Here is a 7,582-nt window from a genome sequence, read left to right as displayed (position 1 = left end):
TATCTCTTTAAGATAAAGCTTTGCATAATCTTCTGCCTCATAGGTCGTCCTGACTGGTAAGAAATGAGCTGACTTGGTGAGTCTATCCATAATCACCCATATGGAATCATACTTACGTCGAGAACGGGGTAAGCCTGAAATGAAGTCCATGTTAATTACTTCCCACTTCCAAGTTGGGATTTCTATAGCTTGCAACAATCCACCCGGCTTTTGGTGTTCAATCTTCACTTTTTGGCAATTAGGACACTGAGCTACGAATTCCGCTATATCTTTCTTCATCCCATTCCACCAATATATAGACTTAAGATCATGATACATCTTCGTCGCTCCGGGGTGAACAGAATAACGGGAACAATGAGCTTCTCTCAAAATATGGTGGCTGATGTGGCGTGATTTTCACACCACAATCGATACTTTTCATCTATAAATTTTACTTGTTGTTAAGCAAGTCGTTGTGATTTTACGTGTTTTTTTGGTGTTTTTCAGGAAAAGGATCAGATTTGGCATGACAGCAGTTAAAGATGCAAAATCAGGGCGTAAACTTGGTTTACGATCCGTATTCCACAATACGGGCCGTATGCCAGGGTCGTATTAAAGGATTCCAGAAGCAGAAAGTCAAGCTGAGGAAGATGGCAAAACACGAGTTGTGTTTACGGACCGTGTTTCAGTTTACGGCCCGTCTTCCAGCACGTGTTTAACCATTCAAGCACTGGCAGAAGAAAGGCTGAGTTGGCGAAGGTGAAAGACGATCATGCTGTTTACGGACCGTAAACCACTTTACGGTCCGTATTTCAGAAAACAACTGAAAAGTTAACTTGGGCGTGAATCGTTTTACGGTCCGTAAAGTGATTTACAGACCGTATTTCATCATGACAGGACTGAAGTGAAAAATCTGTAACTTGTGTATTTTCCAAACCTTATAAATAGTCTTTGTAGGGTTTCTATTAGGACATTCATGATATTTTTGTCTCTTAACTTAGAACAAAAACTTCTCTCTAGTTTTTGAAGATTCAAACATCAATTCAAGTATTGTCAATTCTTTTCCATTTCAAAGTAAGCAATTATGAATTCTCAAATTTTTTATTTCTTGTTCTTTGTTATGAGTAGCTAAATTCCCTTACTAGGGTTGTGAACCCAAATGATAGGTGTTTTGTAATTGGGTCTTATGAATGATATACACATAATGGATTATTAGGGTTTAGTTATTCTTCATTCTTCATTCATAATTAATGGTTGCAAACATTAATTAAAGCCATAAACCCTAAATTTATTTGGAAAAATAATTAGGGTTGGTAAGAATAATTAACAAGAACTCAAAGCTTTAACCTTTGTTTAATAAATTCACTTAGGAATAAGAGGAATTTACTTGGCATGATTAATCGTTCTTCATAATCACTTTCTTATATTTGGAAAAATCATAGAAAGATATAATCTTTACTTATTGGGAAATAGTAGAGATTCACATAGAGATTAAGTGCATTCATATAATGATCCATTACAAGTATATCAAGATCAATACCCATGATCATACACTCTATCTAATGGGGACACAACCTTAGTTTCTTTTACCATAAATTTCCACCAAAGCAATAGTTTAGCAATTAGTCATAGAAACAACCAACTTTTATACAAATTATCGGATTAAGACATTAGACCTAGAACTTAGCATCTACGACTTTGGTAACCTTTTCACACCATATTCTCTGTGGGATTCGACCCCAACCTTGTTGGGTTACTATATTTGACAACGTCCGCGTTATACCATTAATAGGTGTAATTTGAGCGTATCAAATTTTGGCGCCGTTGCCGGGGAATACGGTTTTGAAATTACTAAATAGTGTTTGCTTTGATTGAAGTCTTTTGCTTAATTGATCACACCTTGTCTGCTACTTGCGTAAATAAGGTGATCATGAATCGACATCAGCAAAATCAACGAGCTGACAACCAAGGAAATGTTGTGAACAATCAGGCGAATGAACCAGTTGATGAAAATATTTTCGCTGAATTTGTTCCGGAGGAAGACTATGCATCTCCTATTATTCAGCCTCGATTTGGAGCCACTACTGTGAAAATTGACTCCACTCTATACCAGTTGTTGAAGCTCGAGGGATACTTTCGGAACTCTACCGAGAATGACCCCCACCGTCATTTGAAGAATTTTGTGGATGTGTGTGCTAATCACATCCAGAACAATGTTTCACAAGATGCTATTCGGTTGAGGTTATTCAAATATTCCCTAGCTGGAGAAGCAAGAACATGGTTTGAGAAGCTGCCCCGGAATTCTATTACTTCATGGGCAGAAATGACAACTGTTTTTCTCACAAAGTGGTATCCTCCTAGCAAAAGAGCTAAAATTCGTGATAAGATATATGAATTTAAGCAGCGACCGGGGGAACAACTATATGAAGCATGGGAGAGATTCAAGGAGTATTTGCAGGACAGCCCGAATCATGGTTTTCTGGATCATATATTGATGGAGAAGTTCTATCGAGGATTAGACCCAGTGTCACAGTCAGTGGCTAATAATGCAGCTGATGGTTGTTTTATGAACAAGACCTTTCAACAACTGACCACCATACTTAACAGGCTGACAACTCATAATCAGGCTTGGCACTCAAACAATGCTGATGTGGTACCATATGGTAGTGCTATGATCCAAAATATGGTGAGGGAGAATCAAGACACCCAGCAAACATTGGCAGCACTTGCTACAAATATTGCCTTGCTGACAAAGAAATTTGATGAAACTCAAATCAAAAAGGTAAATGTTTGTGAAGATAATACCGTCTTGCCGCAAGGGATGTACCATGCTCAAGATGGTCCGTTCCTTGAGGGGCCATCTAGGCAGGTTGAAGATGCCAACTATGTCAACAACCCTCAAGGGGGTCATCAGAGACAGAATTACCAAGGTGGCTATCAGAGTCAAAATCAATGGAGACCGCAGCAAGGCCAAGGCCAAGGTGCTTACAATAATTCTGGTAACTACAACAACAATTGTGGTGGTGGAAATCACAGGAGTTATAACAACAGCAACAATTTTGGGAACAAGAGTACAAATCCTTATATACCACCTAAAAGTGAGTCATCAGAGCAAGGTAGTTCGAAGGTTGAAGCAATGCTTGAGCAGATTCTGGCAAACCAATCTAAGTCTGACAGAACTTTATCTGGGCTAACAGAAACAGTGGGGTCCCGTACAGCAGCCATTCAGAAGCTTGAGTCGCAGATGAGGGACATTTCTAGAGAGCAGCACCCTCCTAAAAAGGGAGGACTTCCGAGTGACACTGTTCCAAATCCCAGAAATGGGGGAGGCGGTATAGACCGTGCGTATGCCATCACTACTAGGAGTGGTAAAATAATACAAGGGGCTGCGGAGAGAATGATTGATCTTGAGCCGATAAATGAAGAAAATGAGGTGCAGTCTGAAGCACCCATTACTCCTGATGAGATTCCTGCTGACAAGAAGGTTCCTGAAATTCCAGAGATAGTGACGGAAGCTGATAACACAAGTAAGCAGGCTGTAAAAGGGGCCCTCCTCCCTTTGACACAGCTTTTCAAATCTAAACCCCCGTTTCCTCAGAGGATGGTAAAAAAGAAGGAGGATGCTAAATTTGAAAAATATTACGATCAGCTGAAGCAATTATCTCTAAATTTTCCCTTCTTGGAAGCCGTCAAGGAGATGCCCGGTTTTGCAAAATATTTGAAGGATTTGCTGACCAAGAAGAAGACGGTTCGACATGATACCGTGAGTTTGACTCACACTGTGAGTTCCATCATCTCAACCACACTTGTTCAGAAAAAGGGAGATCCTGGAGCGTTCACCATTCCTTGTTCTATTGGGCACCATGATTTTGCTCGCGCCTTGGGTGATAATGGGGCGAGTATAAATTTGATGCCCCTTGCTATATATAAACAATCAGGTTTGGGGATGCCAAGGCCGACTACAATGAGATTGCAGATGGCTGATAGGTCTATCAAAAGACCAATTGGGGTGGTAGATGATGTAATTGTGCGAGTTGGTGATTTTATGTTGCCCGCTGATTTTGTGATCCTTGATTGTGATGTTGATCGGGACATTCCTATCATTCTGGGGACACCTTTCCTTGCAACAGGGAGGGCTCTTATGGATTCGGAGAAAAATGAAATCAAGTTCCGAATCAACAATGAAGAAGTGATTTTTCAAGCTAGCAAATCGATGAAGTTACCAAGTGCCTATGAGAGCATTTCGGTAATTGATTCGATTGATGTTGTTACTAATGCAGTAGAGTTCAAAATGGAAGAAGAGAACTTGGGTGAGGCATTGGCTGGGATTCTGATGAATTTCAACGCTGAAGATATGAAAGGCTATGAGGAGACAGTTAATTCACTTGTGGGGTTGGGCTCATACACATACCACCCAAAGAAGCTGAGTCTTGATCTGGAAAAAAGAACAGCGCCTCCAGCAAAGCCTTCAATCATTGAGCCGCCTAGATTGGAGCTTAAGCAGCTCCCATCACACTTGAGATATGAATTCCTTGGTCCCGACAACACATTACCAGTGATTGTGTCAGTTTCATTGACTGAGGAGCAGATTGTGCAACTTTTGGAGGTATTAAGAGAGTATAGGCGTGCTATTGGTTGGACCATAGCAGATATTCGAGGTATCCCATCTGGGATCTGTGAGCACAAAATCCAGTTGGAGGATGGCAGCAAACCAAGTGTAGAGCATCAGAGGCGACTAAACGAGAACATGCAAGAGGTTGTCAAGAAAGAGATAATCAAATGGCTAGATGCAGGCGTGGTTTTCCCTATTGCTGATAGTAAAAGGGTGAGCCCGGTCCAATGTGTTCCTAAGAAAGGCGGCATCACTGTTGTACCGAATGCTAAGAATGAGTTGATCCCGACCAGAACTGTCACAGGTTGGAGAGTTTGCATGGATTATCGCAAGCTCAACACAGCCACGAGCAAAGACCATTTCCCTATGCCCTTCATTGATCAGATGTTGGATAGACTAGCAGGGCGTTCTTATTATTGTTTCCTCGATGGTTATTCAGGTTACAATCAGATCAACATTGCTCTGGAAGATCAGGAGAAAACCACGTTCACTTGTCCTTATGGGACATTTGCATTCAGCCGGATGCCTTTTGGTTTGTGTAATGCACCAGCGACTTTTCAGAGGTGCATGATGTCAATCTTCTCCGACATGGTGGAGGATTTCTTGGAGGTGTTCATGGATGATTTTTCCGTGGTGGGTGACTCATTCGATGATTGTCTTGGCCATCTGGGTCAAGTGCTAAAAAGGTGCGAAGAGACAAATCTGGTGCTGAACTGGGAGAAATTCCATTTTATGGTGAAGGAAGCAATCGTCCTCGGTCACAAAATCTATGAAAGGGGAATCGAGGTCGATCAAGCAAAAATTGATGTGATTTCCAAACTTCCTCCACCTATCTCAGTAAAAGGTGTTCACAGTTTCTTGGGGCATGCTGGGTTCTACAGGCGCTTCATCAAAGATTTCTCTAAGGTTGCAAATCCTTTGTGCAAGCTTCTTGAAAAAGAGGCTAAATTTGTGTTTGATGAGAAGTGCCAGAAGGCGTTTGAAGAGTTAAAAGTGCGTCTCACTACTGCTCCTATTATTATTTCTCCTGACTGGTCCCTACCATTCGAACAGATGTGTGATGCTAGTGGTTTAGCAATAGGTGCTGTGCTTGGGCAGAGGCACAATAAAATTATGCACCCGATCTATTATGCTAGCAGAACGCTGAATGCTGGACAGATGAATTACACAGTGACGGAGCAAGAGCTGCTTGCCATTGTGTTTGCTTTCGAAAAATTTCGGGCCTACTTGTTGGGGTCCAAAGTTGTGGTTTATACTGATCATGCAGCCTTGAGATACCTCATGGCAAAGAAGGAAGCAAAGCCGCGACTGATCACATGGGTGCTACTGCTGCAAGAGTTCGATTTTGAGGTAAAAGACCGAAACGACACTGAAAACCAGGTGGCTGACCATCTCTCTCGGCTTGAAGAAGCTGAGAGACCGTCTGATGAGCTTGATATAGATGATGCGTTTCCAGATGAGAGGGTGTTGGCAGTGTCAAAGGAGGTAGCGCCATGGTATGCTGATTTTGCAAACTATTTGGTAACAGGTATAGTTCCCAATGATATCAAAACTTACCAAAAGAAGAAATTCTTGCGGGATGCTCGGCAGTATTATTGGGACGAGCCTTATTTGTTCCGCACATGCGCTGATAACATCATTCGGCGTTGTGTCTCAGAAAGTGAAGTGATGGATATCCTAAAGGCATGCCATGACTCTCCTGTTGGGGGTCATCATAGCGGAAACCGGACTGCAGCCAAGGTACTTGAGTGCGGCTATTACTGGCCGACTATTTTTCATGATGCTAATCTGTTGGTGCGGTCCTGTGATCAGTGTCAAAGGCAAGGGAATATAGGCAGAAGGCAAGAGATGCCTATGAATTTTGTTTTGGAGGTGGAAGCGTTCGATTGCTGGGGAATCGACTTTATGGGACCGTTTGTGAGTTCTGGTGGAATGAAATACATCTTGGTAGCTGTGGATTATGTGTCCAAATGGGTTGAGGCGGTGGCTTTACCCAATAATGAGGCCAAAAGTGTTATGGGGTTCCTTAAGAAAAACATATTTACTCGTTTTGGTACTCCGAGGGCGATAATCAGCGATGGTGGATCCCACTTTTGCAATAAAGCGTTTGCGGGACTGATGGAGAAATATGGTGTGAAGCATAGGGTGGCAACGCCTTATCACCCTCAGAGAAGTGGACAGGTTGAAGTGTCCAATAGGGAAATTAAAAGTATTCTAGCAAAGACAGTGAATTCCAATAGAACTGATTGGGCCCAAAAGCTCGATGACGCTCTATGGGGATACCGGACTGCTTTCAAGACTCCAATTGGGACTTCACCCTTCAAGCTTGTATTCGGGAAAGCTTGTCATTTGCCGGTTGAACTCGAACACAAGGCTATGTGGGCGCTAAAGAAGCTGAACATGAACTGGGAGGAAGCAACCAAGCTGTGGTTGTTTCAATTGAATGAGATGGATGAATTTCGCCACCAGGCTTATGAGAGTGCAGCCCTTTATAAAGAAAGGATGAGGCAGTACCATGACAAGAAAATTCTGAAGTGAGAGTTCTACAAGGGTGACTCTGTATTACTGTTTAACTCTCGACTGAAGTTGCTACCGGGTAAACTCAAATCCAGGTGGTCTGGTCCGTTTGAGGTGGTAGATACCTCACCCCATGGCGCGGTTGAATTAAAGTCCGGAGATGGTACTCGAACATTTAAGGTAAATGGGCAGATATTGAAGCACTACCACGGAATGGTCTCGGAAGGTAGGATTGTTGATCGCTACAGGTAGAAACACCTAGGAACAAACAATGAGTTGGTGTACCAAGACAAGGAGTGATTGGTCACCACCGTCGTGCCGCGACGTTAAATCAAGCGCTTCTTGGGAGGCAACCCAAGTGTAATGTTTCTTTTTTTTTTTCTTCGTTATTGCTATTCGTACATATAGGGTAATGGTTGTTTTGGTGTAGGAAGATATGATAGAAAAATTGTGCTGAATTGCAGGTAAGTCCAG

The 7,582-nt window shown here is 42.3% G+C and overlaps 1 non-coding gene across 1 annotated transcript; it reads right to left on the bottom strand.

The window, feature by feature from the left end:
* Nucleotides 1–2,350: 2,350 nt before the first annotated feature.
* Nucleotides 2,351–2,457, bottom strand: LOC132600918 (small nucleolar RNA R71). The gene has a single exon (XR_009567376.1). It is a non-coding gene; the product is annotated as a small nucleolar RNA R71 (small nucleolar RNA).
* Between the last annotated feature and the right edge of the window lie 5,125 nt (nucleotides 2,458–7,582).

Source organism: Lycium barbarum, chromosome 6 (genome assembly GCF_019175385.1).
Source record: "Lycium barbarum isolate Lr01 chromosome 6, ASM1917538v2, whole genome shotgun sequence".
NCBI classification, from domain to species: domain Eukaryota; kingdom Viridiplantae; phylum Streptophyta; class Magnoliopsida; order Solanales; family Solanaceae; genus Lycium; species Lycium barbarum.
The sequence above is the reverse complement of the archived record's forward strand: the minus strand, read 5'-3'. Positions and strand labels throughout refer to the sequence as shown.